Source organism: Silene latifolia, chromosome 5 (genome assembly GCF_048544455.1).
Source record: "Silene latifolia isolate original U9 population chromosome 5, ASM4854445v1, whole genome shotgun sequence".
Taxonomy (NCBI): domain Eukaryota; kingdom Viridiplantae; phylum Streptophyta; class Magnoliopsida; order Caryophyllales; family Caryophyllaceae; genus Silene; species Silene latifolia.
Genome location: NC_133530.1, coordinates 79,942,333 through 79,959,262, shown reverse-complemented (window position 1 = coordinate 79,959,262; position 16,930 = coordinate 79,942,333). Strand labels below are relative to the sequence as shown.

Genomic DNA, 16,930 nt, shown 5'->3' with positions numbered 1-16,930 from the left:
CTTTATCACACAAAAACAATAATTCACGTACATTATAATATCAGTCGAGTAATTATAACGATAATATACTTACTCATTATATTAACTTAAGACGAAGGGGTAGGAAATATACCTTATATTTTCTCACTTAAGATGGCAGACTAGATAGCCTTCGTTGTTATTGTGTTTTCATGCCAATATTGAGTGCTTTTACTTGCCTTTTATAGGCAGAGTAAGTCGGTTACAATAGTAACCTATCAACTATCTATACTCCTACGTGTATACCACCCCATCCAAGTAAAACCTACATCTTCCTCTACATGTTACGTGGTGTGCATGGTGACCATGCATGCTCCCCTATTTTTTTATTTACAATTTTTACATGTGTTAAAAAAACTAGTAAAATATTATAAATTTCATAAAATATCTAGATATTTTAACTTATGGGTTATTTTCTTTGAGATAAGTCTAGTAAAAATTCTACGGGTGAAGTTATTATTAAGTCGGATTCCAATCGAACTATTTTATTCTTATTCTAGAGTCTTACCTATACTAGGTTACTACGTCTTTCGAATTTTATTGGGTCAATATCTCTCTCTAGGATAGATCCATTTCATATGTGTACCTTTTTCGACTTTACTAGATAAAAATTCTTTCCCTTTTCAAATAAAGAATTTTCCTCAAATCTATTAAATAAGATAATTTTATTTGGGGTATCACATTATTATTGGGTAATTGAAGATTATTGGGTTATTATTGGAGAATTGACAACTCTTCATCAATCAATCAAGTTCTCTTCTTTTATTCTTGCTTTATTATTTGGAATCATCTTCATAGGTATAATTCTCTTTACCCTTGTTTAATTATTGATAATCACTTTGATTTATTCATCATGTTTTGCTTTGTTAATATGATTGACAACCTTATTAGCATGTTGAACTTGATAATGAGTGAGTAGTCTTTTAGCTAGGATTAATGGGTAATTAGGGGAAACAAACATGGGGAATGATTCATGCTTAATCTAATATGTTTCCATAATCAAATTGCTTGCTTGTTGTGATGTCAACCTATGCACATGATATGTTTGATGAAATGCTAAGCCTATGAATCCTTACATTTTTACCCATCTCTTATCTACTCAACTTGACTTGTAAGACATAAACCAACTCGAGTCTTGTTAGACCATGCATAGTAGTGATTAGGAGGAAAGTAAGTTGACTTGTAGGTGTTGTACAATCTAATTGATTCGCTCCGGGACCTAACTCTTCCTAAGAACTGTAAGACATAAACCAACTCGGTTCCTCTACAGCATTAATTGCTTGCAACTTTGTAAACATGTTTGTATGATCAACACCATGAATCACCTATGACCCCATGATATCCTAGTACCCTTTATTACTTGTTTTCACTCTTATTTACTTTCTTACATTAGTTTAGAACACAACTACAAACGCAAATCAATTGTGACACTAGCATAAATTGAGATAGATAGCCTTAGAACCCAAAGCACACCGTCCCATGGATCGACCTCGACTTAACCACTAACTAGTTGTTTGTTGAGAATATAAATGTGTTTGATTGAGAGCCCCAACGACACTCTTCATCAACATGGCGCCATTGCCGGGGACGGTCTTATGTGATTAAATTCTTACTTGTTTGTCTATTTTTATTTGTGCTTTAATCTTGAGGAACTTGTTCCTCAAGGTTCGTTTTTACCATTTTATTGTAGTTTCATGTTTGTAGTTCTATCTTTATCTTGGTTATGATGATGACCCAAGACTTGACATATGGAGTATGTGGGGATCTTTTGAGTATGATTATGGGTATGGGGAGTTTGAGGAGCAAGTCAACACAAACCTACCTTACAACTCATACAATGAAAATCCTAACTACTACCCCAAATTTTCCCACCAAAATCACCACATCCAATATCCACAACAACCACCCACCCAATACCCACTTCATAATGAATTTCAATTACCACAATACAACCACTTTCACACCCACCCACAACAAAAAAAATGAACCCATTCAAAATGTGATTCTTCAAATGATGGGAGATCAACAAAAATTCTTCAAACAAATGCTAGAGGAAAGCCAAAAGAGGGACAATGATCTTCAAGGCATTGTTACCCAAGGTGAGGAATTGGAGATTCAAATTTCCCAAATGAAAGAATCTCAAACAATCACTCCCCACCATTCCTTGGACATTGATCATGAATGCGAGTTTGAAGGAGTTACCTTTGATGAGAAGTGGGAAGAGCCAATCTCTTTGAGCTATTGTGAGTAAGAAAGTGTGGTATTTGATGAGGAAGATATGAGGTTGAGTAAGCCAAATGCTCTTAGCCTTTGTGAGTATGAGGGTGTAACTTTTGATGTGAACATTGAGATGGTGGAGGAATAATTTTTGAGGAGTGAAGCCCCCATTTATGATTCATATGAAGATAGTAATGATGACAAGACCATAAAAGAGGCTTATGAAGAATACGTGTCTTACAAGGACCTTTGGAATAGGGGAGAAGAATGGACTTGTGATATCACCTTGCTTGAGGAGCCTATCCTTGAGAAGTTTGAGGTATGCTTCCGTGAGGAAGATGAATGTCTCTTCCCTATTGACCATGAATACCTTTTAGCACCCACCATGGAGCCAATGATTGTTGGAGATGATATGGTGGACCTTCTTCAAAAAGTCAGAGCATTATACAAAGGGTACTTGGTGGAAAAGCTCAAGAACAAACTTGCAAATGAACTTGCTTGTGGAAATTTGGCACCCACAACATCAACCCCTAAGGTATCCGGTCATCAATGTTATGAGAATTCTCCTTCTACACTTGAAGGATTGATAAATTCAAATGCTATTATCATCACAAAAATTGAAGAAGAAGTTGGTGAGTGGAAGTCTTCGGACGAATATGAACCATGCTTCACACCTTGTGTTGACAAGAATTATGGGCTTATTGGTTTGAAGCATTGAGAAAGCTCTAGTGCCAAGGACAAGATGAAAGAAAGAATTTACCACAAGCTTCCTTGGCCAAATTTCATGCTCAAGTGGAGCAACCCATACATATGCTTATTTGGAGCTTGTTCATAAGCTTTTGATCTTCTTCTAAGAGCCTTGAGCTCTATGGACAAAGAATTTCTACAATTTGAACTAGTTTGGTGGAGTCCTATCATAAACCACCATTTTTAAGATATTTCTCGCACATTTGCCTTGTATAATATTGTACATTTTTGCACTTTAATTTACAATTTCTTGCATGAGAGTAGTGAGAGAGAGTTTTCTTACATTCTTATTGAGCAAAATTTCAGAAAAAGATAAGGAGGAATAACAAAAGAGTGCAAGGGTATGTTCTTGGAAAGAAAAGAATGAAAAGTATAAAAAGCAGCACGGGACGCTCGTCCCGAGGGCAGGACGCTCGTCCTCAGCCTCCTTATGGGTACTGTTTGGCGCTGACTTCAAATCCGAGCGGATTATAGGACAAGACGCTCGTCCGGGAAGAGACGCTCGTATTAGCAGAAAGACGCTCGTCCTGTGAGGCATCTTGAAGAAAATTTTGCACTGGATTAGAATCCGAGCGGATTCTGTAGAAGACGCTCGTCCTAACTTAGCCGCTCGTCTCAAGCTCGATATGCTCGTTCTCAGCCCATAACAGATGAGGCAGAATCACTGGATTAGAATCCGAGCGTATTCTCCACAAGACGCTCGGACCCCTGCAGAAAGATGCTCGTCCCGACGCTAAAGACGCTCGGATTCCTGCTCTTACCTCGCAAAAGCCGCCCGAGCCCGACCCTCAGCCGCTCGTCCAACACTACTTTTCTATAAAAACACTCCCACCATCCCTCATTTCCTCACCTTATCTAAACCTAATCCACACATCTTCATCTCCAAACACTCCCATCACAACAAAAATCAACCAAACCCTAACTTTCCTGAATCAAAAATGATGAATCTCAAGGGAAAAGCCAAAAAGCTTGTTGAATCTGCCACCAAGAAACGCAAGGGCTCATCTTCTTCTTCCGGTCAAGAAAGAATGCCGCCAAGAAACTTCTACCCTGTGATGATAGGAGGAATGGAACAACTTGAGTACTTTCCGAAAGTACTCTTCACATCCGACGAGCACCACAACAAATTCGTCAATTTGCTAGGTAAGCATTACGAACCGACTCAATTCATTGACACTAAAGTGTTAGAATTCCTAGGTATAAGGTATCATACCGAAATGTTCTTTGATGGTTTGGGGATTGGAAAGTTATTCCATGCCCATGAAGAAACATACCTTAGCCTTATCTTGGAATTTTTGAGTAGCCTTCGCATTGTTTCGAACACGCAAAGATCCATTGGTATGGACTTCCGGTTGTGCAACCACGACCATAGACTAACTCTCAACCAATTTGCAAATATTTTTGGCCTTGTTGTGCCAACAAGTAACACCGACAAACCCTCCGACTTTGATGTGGAACAAATTTGGAGGGCTATTTCCGGTAGGGTTTTCATTCACCAAAAAAAATGTTATACCTTCGCAATCCAACATCCAGTGATTCGGATCACCGAACGCTTCATTGCCGGCACCATTAATGGGAGATTTGAGAAAGATAGGTGCACTCTCCTCGATTTAACCTTTCTAGAGTCCTATCTAAATGTTGGGGGGACAAGGCAATACAATTTCAATACCCCCCTTGAGATGCTTACAAGATTCTTCGACTTTTCTCAAGGGAACTCCCAACTCAAGACCTTCGTGATGGAAGGTCTAATTACTATCTTGGCTAACAACCTTTGTCCCGGATTCAACAACAATGGGACTTATGCGCCACTTGAGGATAGTACTTTGATTTATGAGGACGCCGTCTTCAACCACTATCGGTGGTGTGCCTACACTCAAGACGGGAGTGTAGAATGGTTCACAAAAAGATGTTCCTCTATTGTTCTTTCGGGATGGAATATACCCGGTACCGACACGAGATTGAACCGGTATTCACCTATGCCGAGCTACCTCCTCAACATTGAAATCTACCCCAATCCCCCTCAAAGAGAAGAAGTACCCCGCCATCCTCCACCACCTCGCGGGATACAGGCAAGGCCCAATGCCCCGCCTTCCTTTGTGCCTATCCCACCATACCCCACTCCTCATAGGCCATTCGCACCGCAAGTCCCCGATGCTCCGGATATGAATGATTTGATGGATCTTGTTGAGTTTATGGATTCAAGTACCTAAGAGGGGGAGGGGGTGAATTAGGTACTATTTAAAATTTTAACTACAACTTTATTAATTAAAGTGAGTTGCAAGAACAACATTAATCCTGAAAAGGTAAACTAAGATAACACAAATCAAATGGGCATGTTATCATCAATTTAAGGAACCCAACAGATCTTATAAAGAGGGTTGATCTTGGAGTATACGATGGGAGGGTCGATAACTATTTGGCCCTCTATCCTCAATACTACCAAATGGCACAACAAGGGTATATCGACTCTAATGGCCCTCGACCATCTTGGGCTCAACCGCACCTTTTGTTCCCTAATCAAGGGAACCAAGCCGGGAACTTGTAGTAACGTTAGAATGTTAGAGACAGAAAGAGAAAAAACCTAAAAAATTCCAAAAAAATCTCCAAAAAATTTTGCGCCGCACTGAAACAATGACCATACAAAAATATTCCCAAAATAGGTTTTCTCCTTTATCTTCAGCTACAAAAAATACCAAAAATAGTAATAATGCTTCGTCTTCACTGGATCGTCCATGGTGGTTCCGGAGGACCGTGGAAGTCGTTGCTAATAAAACAAGGATGGTGAATGAAATCGTGGGTATTGCTCCATATGACCTGGAATCTCTGGTGCCGGAGAATCTTGGTGCCTGGACTCAAGTTGGGAAAGTTAAGTCCCCTTTAGCGCCTATTGTGGAGGAGCCTAGTGACCTAATCCAGTTTACTGAGGCTGATGTAAAAGATGAAATTGCGTATTGGAAGAATTCAGTGTACTGATTTAGCTATTGGCTGAATCCGCACTCGATTCTTCGGTCACACATTTTCTCATTGATTTGGTGAGCTCGTTTCCTCTTCTCAGTATTTATGTCCTTTGCTTTTACATTGGCTTTAATTTCATACAATGAGGACATTATATCATTCAAGCATGGGAGACGGATAAACTATATTGGACGTTTGTCGAGTGCTAATTAGTTGATTGCTATTATGGTGAATATGCTGCAAATTTTAAATTTTGTTGTCACCATAACATGTATTTCGTGGCAAATTCATGTGGAACATGAGCATAATTTGATTGAGTTATTACTACTTTGAAATCTTGCTGGACTTTGTCTGGCCAGGTGCTCCCGACATCTTACTTGTGCGCTCTCCTCCTACATCTGAGGTTCTGGGTGAATGCGGGAGCTTAGCCGGTACTGGGGTCATCTTGGATGGCTGGCTGGTGGTAGCCATCCTGTCGATCTATCGTTCATGTTGCAGTTGAAAGGGTCCGGACTACAGGTGTCTGCGAGGTAGAACCTGGCTGGAGGTGTTACCTGGGGCACTGGAGGTATTCTGATTGGATCCTGACATGTTGAGCGTACTGTTTGGAAGGTTGATTTATAATATGACTATTATGTCCCACGGTGGGCGCCAAACTGTTTTGGTAAAAAAAATTACCTAATAGTCACTTTGTCTTTTGGTGGGTTAAAGCGGTTTATTGTTAGTCGAATTTAAGTTAGTGTGTATGAACTCATAAACCGAAGGAACAAAATAAGAAATGCAAAAAAAGTAAAAGAGACAAGAAACTGGTGACGCGGAAAACCCAAATGTAGGAAAAACCACGGGGGGAATCAGTATCCCGTCAAATGTATGCATTATGACTTTTGGGGTACTGAGGAGGAACAACGTAATGATATAATTATGACGGAAATAAAGTCTGATGCTCTTGTAGGATGATGAATGATTATTTTTCTGGAGTAGAAGTTTGAAGTGTGAGTGAATGAATGATTGAAAGTCCCTTGTTGCTTGGCTTTTTTTTATATTTATAGACGCTTCTTTTGACTCGCTCATCCTCAACGCCTACTTCCTATTTTTACTCAACTTCCCTACTTTCGTGGGATTTGTTACTTGACCGAGTTTGATGGAATTGACTCGGCTTGGTTGGACTTCAGTTTGTGTTCCTTTTGCTTGAGATATTTATTTGCCACGTCATCAATCCGTTGTCATTGCATTGTGCCAATTATCTATTGCCACGTCACTGGATAAATTTACGATAGAAAATTACCCAAACACCATCTTTTAATAGAATGTTACCATTTAATGACAATATGTTATAAACAAAGTTGTCACTTTTTACTCGGGAAATGATAACATTTTATCGTAAAATGACTATATTTGGTCCGACTTATTTCAGACGGAAAATAGCCCGTCTAAAACAAGAATTTGCGTTATACCTTACGAGTAGAGCAACTATGAACCCATAAAGGTTATCATCTTTCATTGACCTGTAACTCAGATATCTTTCATTGACCTGTAATTTTACCTGTAACTTTTAAGGGCCTCATTTAGGCCACAAGTATTACTCACCGGAACTTTCAAGTTAGATGCATCAGTTTCATCAATAGCACATAATGCACCGTCAATGGCTCAAATGGATCACTTACAGATGATTCAAACACCACACTATTCACGCTCGATATCATCTCATTTTGGCCGTTAGTGTTGCTTCAATGTCCTGCAGCCTCAAAGTGACTGCTCGCTTGTGAGCTTCGAGGCCTTCAACTTCAGCCATGGTAGCCACATATGGGCCAAGATTTCTGAGACCTTCTTCTGTCAAAGACTGTACAGTTATGTACTTTTGGAAAGAATCTAGAGACACTCCACCATACATTCTTGCATACCCATATGTAGGGAGAACATGATTTGTTCCACTTGCATAATCTCCGACGCTCTCCGGTGTCCACTGCCCCATAAATACTGATCCTGCATATATTATAACGTGAGGTGAATGATCGAGTAACCGTCTGATAGTTTCTACAGTTTTAGTTTGGATTTTAAAAGAGACTACATGCCGAGGAATGGAGACAATGATGCATTAATGCATTATTAGCAATTTAGCAGTGGGTGAAAATATTGATTGAAGCATCTTTTTTTACAAACATTTCCACATTGGTCTCCTTATATTTGACCTAATTTCACACTCTAATGCCTTGAGGTTTTCATTAATTTCACTTTGGTGACTAGAGGTTTGTAATGTTTCCCACTTTGTTGACCTATAACCAAAGTTTCCTCCAAATCACAAACTTTGCTGGCCTAGAGTCGGGAGTGGGAGATGGGTTTTCGGGGGTGAGTGTGCTGTTTCGAGTGGGGGGCTGTTTCAAATAGATGGGGTGGTGGTTTCAGGGCAGGGGCGGTTTAAGAGGGGCAAGATGGTTGCAGTTGGTGGTGGTAGTCGAGAGGCATGGTGAGGCAGGTGCCTGAGGTAGGGTGGGCTGGTGGGGCTAGTAGGTGAGAACTGTGAATGAGATAAATGGTGGATTCTGGATTTGTGGTGGTTGACCAAGACTCTAAGAGGGAGGTGAGGTAATATGGTAAATATATTACTTGCCTAGATATTGGTGCAAAACACAAATGGTGCTTATCGAGCGAATGTGAAGGAGTATTGATTAGGATGAATTTTGACTGCTTGTAATCTAGGTCACCAAAGTGAGAAATTATTCAAACCGTAGGTCAATAACGTAAAACGATCCTGAACTCTCTAGGTTACTGAGGTGGGATCTACCAAATCTAACGGCACCAAAGTGACACTAACCCAAACCAAACACCATCGGAGTGGAAATGTTTATTTTCTTGTATCAGTAATATCATATTCAGCATCACCACAGAATGACAAAAATACCTGCATTCTCAATGAAACTCTCCCATTTCTCAGCATCTTTCACATTGATGATTAGATGCTCTGGAGCATACATGTTTGAAAAAGCAATGGCCTGAAATAGAACCAAAAATTGAGCAAATAATGCACCTTATTAGAGAAGAAAACATGAAATTTCAAAAGATAAGGAAGGCCGAGTAAAGCACAAGGCCACAATCTAAAACGTTTTTGCAAAGAGGGCTGACAGTTTTAGAAGAATGAAGTATAATTGTATTGTATTGAGTTACTGTATAACTTATGAGCTAGGGAAAACAAAAAACACACACCTCAGTCATATCCCGGGCAAAAACAGTAAAACTATGGGATAATGCTTTTGCTGCGAATTCTCCTCTTGGAAGGCTTTCACATTGCTTGGTAATTTCATCCTCAATAGCAGCTAGATTGACACCATCACCAGCAACAACAAGCACAACCTGACTATCCGGTCCATGCTCAGCCTGATGATTAAGAATTAGTCACCAATCAGAGCATGAAGAAGGCATTCTAGATAAGAAATAACACGTGCAAAAAAGGATTCTCAAGAAAAAGCAGATATCGATGATTTATGAAGGCAAAGCAGAAGACTGAATGAGATAAGCAGCACCTGAGAAAGCAAATCTGCTGCAATGTGAACAGGATTAGCAAATTTATCAGCAATGACCAAAACTTCAGAAGGGCCAGCAGGCATGTCAATAGAGATCATAGCTTCACTGTTCTGATGGGAGGAAAGGAGGGAGTCAATACTTAGGCAGTGGAAATTAACGTCGTCAAGAATCATAAGAGGAAAAAAATTTGATGATTACTTGCAGAATCATTTTTGCAGCTGTTACGTATTGATTTCCTGGTCCAAAGATCTTCTCAACCTGCATATTCAAGGAAAAATTACCAACAACTAAACATGAGGCATGGAAGGCATTGAAATAGAGAATTTCTATACGCTAGATCTTATAATAAATTTTGAAAACCACTACAAAACAACTACTAGTACAGTAGTACATATAAAGGTAAAAAACAATCTGTGTACTAGTGCTGAACAACGTGCAAAGCTCAACTCTTTGTTGAAAAAGTACATATAAAGGTAAAAAAATAACGCGACATTTAATAGGAAGGTCAAAGTTTTATTACCTTGGGGCAAGAGGATGTCCCCACGCCATGGCAAAGAATGGCCTGTGTGACAAAGAAATCGAAAGAGAAAGGACAATGAGCACAAACTAGTACACTACACACTCTTATGGGGAAAAATGTGAGAATTTCGCAGTGGAGAATGGTACATCCAAATCGGACACGAGCTCCTCCGGCTTTAAGGATATGTGTGACGCCAACTTTCTTGGCACAAGAAAAGCACCTCCTAATAAAAGTGAATTAAGTTTTCAGTAGCAAACTCATTGTAGTACACTAATGCCATGGAAAAGAGGGGAAAAATATACCTTGCATATGCTACCATCCTTATTTGGGGGTGTTGCAAGAACAATCATCTTGCGACCAGCAATCTTAGTCGGTGAGATGAAAACAAGATATTGTTACATTTCAATATTACATTCTTCGCAGAATTCACGAACTTAAAGTCATTGGGCCAGAAATGATGTAACTTACAATTGAAAGCATAAGAGCCGTAGAAGGCAATACAATCGGCTTCCTCCTGGGACATAAATACCAACTGAGCCAATGCTTCTTGCTACACGTTTGCATCTAACACCCTGACTTTACAAAATTCATGTGTCATGGCCTGTGTTACCCCGACTCTCCGACACGTGTGTCGTGTCTGACACGTGTCGAGAGTCGGATAAGGCTATTTTGTGCGAATTTTTCAATTTTTTGGTCTAAAATGAAGTGTCGAAGTGTCGTGTCGGTGTCGACACGATAGGTGTCGAACACTCGACATGGCAACTAAGTGAAGTGTCGGAGTAACATAGGTCATGGCAATAACTTGAAAAAAAGAGAAAAAGGAGATAGAAATGAAATGACATAACTAATGTGGTATAAGATTTGAAGGGTTTAACAAAGACTTACTTTCATGTTCTCAACACTTTTCTCTTCAGACTTTTGAGCAGCATGAAATGCATATATATTGTCGTATGCAATATCAAATGCCTCCTTAACATGAGGGTCAAGCTGTAGTATAGAAAAGGTTTAGAAAGCGGCTGTGTGGTAAAATGAACCAATGAAATGCAAGAATGCCAATTGCACATTGTGCAAAAAAAAAAATAGAGGAAGTATTAATTTTCAGAAATGACACATTTTTTGTCAATAAAAATTACTCGTAATTCTAAAGTGCACCTGCGGGTCTGGTAAATCAGCAACATCTTCAACTACTTGATCCAATTGAACTTTGTCAAATTTGGAGGTGAATCTGCACAGAAAACTTATTAGTGACTAAGCTAGTTGCACAAGTTTATTGGATGCACAATCAGAACTCAGAAGCAGTAAAGCAAAGAAACAAGATTCTCATATGGTAGCAAACTGAGTAAAGCACATACTCCTTCACTGCATCATCACCACGTGTGCGAACATCATCAACAATTGGCTGGACCTGAAAATTGGTTAGAGGCACAAATCATTTACTGTTTTGACAGAGGGATTTTTTAGCAGTTGGTAATTTGATTTTCAATTATAGGTACAAAAACATGAACACAATAAGTTGTACGAGAGCCTTGAGAGGTTATACATGTGAGACCAAACCATTTACTATATAATTAAACGAAGATTACTCTTAAGTATTTGGCTTGCTCTTATTTATAAGATACTCTCATACAATACACACTAGAAAGAAATGGCCCCAACTGTTTAAAGACAAGGAAGGTACCAAAAGGCAAAAGAACTTATCCAACTCTAGCTTATTCCACGTCATACTAATAGGGTGGAGGAGAAAAAATACGGTAAAGAAAGATAGACGACAACTTACCACACCAAAAATAGAAGAAAAATCAATGCGAGGACGAGCTTTCAGGCAGGGGTGTCTAATACCCCGGGCGACCACGGGCGGCGGAACTGGGCCTCCAGTTTTGGCCACCGATTTTATAAGCTTTACAAATAAAATTCAATACAAAACTCGACATGTGTATAGTACACTTAACATTCATATTTAGGGCCTCGTTTTTTTGTGGTGCACCGGGCCTCCATGTACATTAAGACGCCCCTGCTTTCAGGTTATCAAACTCAGACACAGAAAGTTCCGATAACTTGTAGGACTTCATAGCACATTTGACAGACTTGCTCATTCTTCCTGGAGACAAAGTAAGACACAAGAGGATGAACACTCAAGAGACACCACCAAGATAAGACAAAAAAATAAAAACCTGATACACATCAAAATGAGACTAAGGGTAGCTTAGTCATTTATCCTTTTCGTTTCTTATTTCCGAAGTCATTAGTAGCCTATATAAGAGCATTAGTAAGCTGTAATGAGCAATCAATGAATTTTATGAATGAACTTGTGAGATTTATCTCATTTGTTATAATGGAATCTAGGTGATTAATTCACCACAATTCTATTATTAGGGTAGCCTATCGATTCTCGTAATCGAACACTGCATTTCTATCCTTTTTGTTTCCGTCTTAAATTCAGATCGTATCATTTGGTATCAGAGCCCGCTTTCCTCTCGACCTGTGCCAAAAAAAAAAAAAATCTTCTGATCGACATTTATGGCCCTTTCCGACGACGTTGCTTCTCTCAAGGTGGAAATCCACAAATTGGCTGTGGCTATCGAAGAGCTCGCTTTAAGAAAGTATGCTCAAGGGGAAATCGATATTAGTAAGTTTCCTAAGTATGTTCCTGGTGACTCAATCAAAGTATCAAGTAGTCGTGTCCCTACCACTACTGCCAACAGTGAGGTGATAGCGTCTACAATTACAAGTTTTCCGAATGCCAGCGATAAATCACTCAGTGCACATCAAACGGTTGATGAAATTCCAGAACCAAATACAAGCCTAAATCAAGCTCAAATGGTGCGAGTCGATCTAGTGCATGAAACGAACCCGTCTATTTTGTCAAAAGAAACGATAATATCTTGTGCCCATCAGGTGTTCGACAAAATTCCTGAACCAATTTCTCACTTAAATCAAGTCCCAATGCTTAGAAACAATGGCGACAATACTCGGAATCACCTAATTGCTGGAAGCTCAGCCATGCCTTGCGTCAAACTTGCAGAAGCTCTACCGACTTTGAACTTCAATGAACATAATGAGTTGTCTAGTGCACACAACATGTTCGACAAATTGCCATTTCCAACCTTCATTTTAGAGATGGCTCAAGCGGCAAAAACTACACAAGAAAATGAAGAAATGGCAGACGCGCACCAATTGTCCGATGCAATGCCTGAACCAGTTTTATGCGAAAGTCAGATTGTTTCATCTGAAGAAAACGATGCACACATCCTGTGTAATGCTAATGAAATGATTGTGTCAGACTCGGGTATTTTACAGCATGGGGAAGTTGGGTGTGGTGAAGGTCAGGTGTTAGACGAAATGTCAGATTTAATTTTGAGCTCAAATGACATTGAGGCTGTATTATTCAACAATGAGTCTGCTCTAGTCTACAACAATGATTCCCAAGTTGGTTCAAATGCTCTGGAGCAGCACAATAGCCATGGTTCTATGTCAAATGAAGTCCTTAGTTGTGCTTCAGGACCAATTATCATTGATTCGGATCAATCATCAATGTGCTAAGTGATTGGTTAACTAAACAATAGTTCTTGCTTTCTTATAAGCCCCATTTTTTATGTGTATCAATACCCGCCCCTTGAAACGATCCTTGTCCTCAAGGATCTAAGACAATCAATACTTGAAGCAAGGCGTAACATGACACTTTCCACATCCCACTTTCCACTCGGATCAAAAACTCTTCTCATTAGTGCGTCAACGACTTGTATCTTCAGCAACCCTCCTGGATCAAAGACATAAAACTAGCAGTCTTTGTATGTCTTTTCATTGAATTTGTTGCCTCCATATGCCTTTAGTCTATGCATCATTTCTTGCCAATAACCATACCCACCAGGGTCAAAAATTAGAATTACTCTAACATGAGCATTCATAGGACCAATACATAAGAGAAAGGCAAAAGCTTGCTCCCTGAACTTCATTACCGTGGAACCAATACACACCAAAATAGTCACAGCATGAGCACAATCACTATAATGAGAGTGTCGCAGCAAGTTCAATTGTGCCAGGAAACATGGTAGGAACGATAAAATTTCAGTGGGCTGTACAAACATGGAGGTCAAGCTTTCAACATGGGAGACGTTATATTTCCACCCACCCGGATCAAAAACAAGGGAACTAATTATCATGATAGTAGAAAACTTGCAGTTGATTGTGGGGTCTTTCCTTGCGAAGTTCTTCTCTAGCATTGTTCTCATTGTAATGGACCACTGCTCAACTGTCCCAAGAAGTAGCACTTATGAAATTTTAAAAGACCTCAACACATATTCAAAATTGTCAAACCCAAGTGTTCCAACATCTGAAATCCTGTAACTTGCAGCCCAATATTTCATTAACCCAACAACAACAACAACAACAACATCAGAGCCTTAATCCCAAAATGATTTGGGGTCGGCTGACATGAATCATCCTTTCGAACCGTCCATGGGTGAACGCACGCCTCAAAATGCGAATAAAAAAAGGGAAGATGAAAAACAAAAGGAAGAACGAAAATGTAATGGAAAGTCAAGGTAAACTTAGGGGTTTTAAAATCGAATTCCGTCTTTCTTTTATAAAAACTTAAAATTTAAATCGAGAGAAAAGATTAAAACGATTTTTAAAAACCGAAATAGAGTTAAGGCTCCGGAATGAACCAGGTAAAATTTATAAGAAAGTGGTTGGTGAAAAAGTGTAATAAAGGAGAGAAAAATAAATAATTTAATTTTTTAAATTAAATAAAAAACATTAAATCTGTCAAAAAAAACATCAAATACTAAAAATCCACATGTATCCTTTCCCTCCATTGTGCCCTCTCCGTCACCATACTCTCCTCAAGCCCCAGAACTCTCATATCGTGCTCTATCACTCTCAACCATGTCTGTCTCGCCTTCCTCTCGCCTCTAGGGACCTTTTATATTCTCCAAGTCTCCAAATTCCTAACCCAGGTGCGTCCCATAGGTCTCCTTCTCACATGGCCAAACCATCTTAGTCGGTTTTCCATCATCTTGTCCTCTATTGGCGCCACTTTTGCCTTTTCCCTAATCAGCTCATTCCTTAACCGATCTTGCCTTGTATGTCCGCACATCCACCTCAACATGCGCATCTCCGCCACACTCATCTTTTAAATGTGACAATGCTTCACGGCCCAACACTCGGAGCCGTAAAGTAGGGCAGGCCTAATTGCTGTGCGATAAAATTTTCCCTTTAATCTTTGGGGCATATCTTTATCGCATAGAAACCCTGAAGCACTCTTCCATTTCAACCATCCCGCTTTAATTCTGTGAGCTACATCTCCGTCTAACTCCCCATCATTAACCCAAGTGTTAACAAAATTATATCCTTTCGACAACCCACTCTTGACACATTTGATGTCCTAAATTGCTCATATGCAATCTTAGCTATAATGCCAGGGTCCCAAATGAGGTTCTTTGATTCTTTATACTCCTTTGACCAGGTGACATGACCATACCATTAGTTGCATAAATACTATAGGTCCTCATAGCATACTCTCCTTCCCTCTTAAAATCACCCTTGTCCTCAAGGGTGAGAACCAAGGCTAACATCAGGGTAGAACAAGAAAAATGGGGCTTATAAGAAAGCAAGAACTCTTGTTTAGTTAACCAATCACTTAGCACACTCACACCAAATGACAAACCCAAAACACTAGGCTGCCAACAATCAAGGACAAGAGGCAAGTAAAAAAGGTGGGCTCGTAAGCAAATGTGAACATTTTTGCTATGAGCCTTCTTCAGTATCAGTATATTGTGGGCTAGTGCTTTAGAAAATAAGCAATAGAAATCAGCATAAGGAACATAAAGAGATTGGATTGTACTATCAATTAGTGTCTCTCCCAAAGCTAAATGGACAAATAATTTTCAACTGCTCAATACATTTGTGTTGGAACATGGTGAGGTATTGAGTCATCCAACCGTAGGAAGAGAAATGGACAGTAGTTGACCGATCCTAGTGATAGAAATTTTAAGCAATGATTAAATTGTGAAGCTTTTGGCCCTCTACACTTGTGTTCCAGCCATTTTGCAAGTTAAGGAAAATTGTTGAGAGACTAATTTCAACATTCCTTTTAACCTTAAGCAAAACACCAGGGTCAAAAACAAACCTACACGAGCATTTCATTTCAAACATCATATTCTGCACCAATTAGTAGGAATATTATTGAATACCTGGCTTAGATAAGATTGGCTTAGAAGAATTCATCAACTTGGAGGCACAAGAATGCAATCCATTGCTCATCGCCATTGTTAGTTTGTTACTGGTTTTTGGTGAGACAAAGAGGAAGGGAAATCGATATCTATCTATCTATATTAATAAAGAAAGTTTTTTTGAGCGAGTATAGAGACTCAACTAAACAATACTCCCTCCATTCAACTCCACTTTACATGTTTACTTTATCACGTTTGCCAACGCGAGTTTTACGCGGTAAATATCTTTAGCTACGTATTTGCAAAAATTATAAAAGTTAGATATTTTTAATGTACTTTAAAAGACGAATCAAATAAGATCCCACATGAATATATTTTAACTTATGTATCGAGAGAAAATTGAAGTTGAATGTCCGCTTGTGAATAGTGTGCAAATGAGAAACCTGCAAAGTGGAGTTGAATGGAGGGAGTAATAAAGAATTAACGGAACGGAATGGAACTTACTCTTAACAATTGTAGATTGATTAGGATACATGTGTATTAGGTATTTAGGTGTGGAACTTATCACAGACTCTTAGCAATTGTAAACTGACTAGGATACATTTGTATTAGGTATTTAAGTGTTGCTATACCAATTCATATATAAGCTACATAATGCAACATCGTGTCCATTATCATCTCTCTATGATTTTGTAGAATTTGAGCTGCAAAAATAAATTATTGGTGCCTTTTGTGATTTAGCATTAGATTCTTTTATTTTGATTTGATTTGATTCATTTGTTTT

At 39.1% G+C, this 16,930-nt stretch overlaps 1 pseudogene; it reads right to left on the bottom strand.

Annotated features, from left to right (window-relative positions):
- Nucleotides 1-7,310: 7,310 nt before the first annotated feature.
- LOC141657614 (histidinol dehydrogenase, chloroplastic-like) lies at nucleotides 7,311-16,307 on the bottom strand (annotated as a pseudogene).
- Between the last annotated feature and the right edge of the window lie 623 nt (nucleotides 16,308-16,930).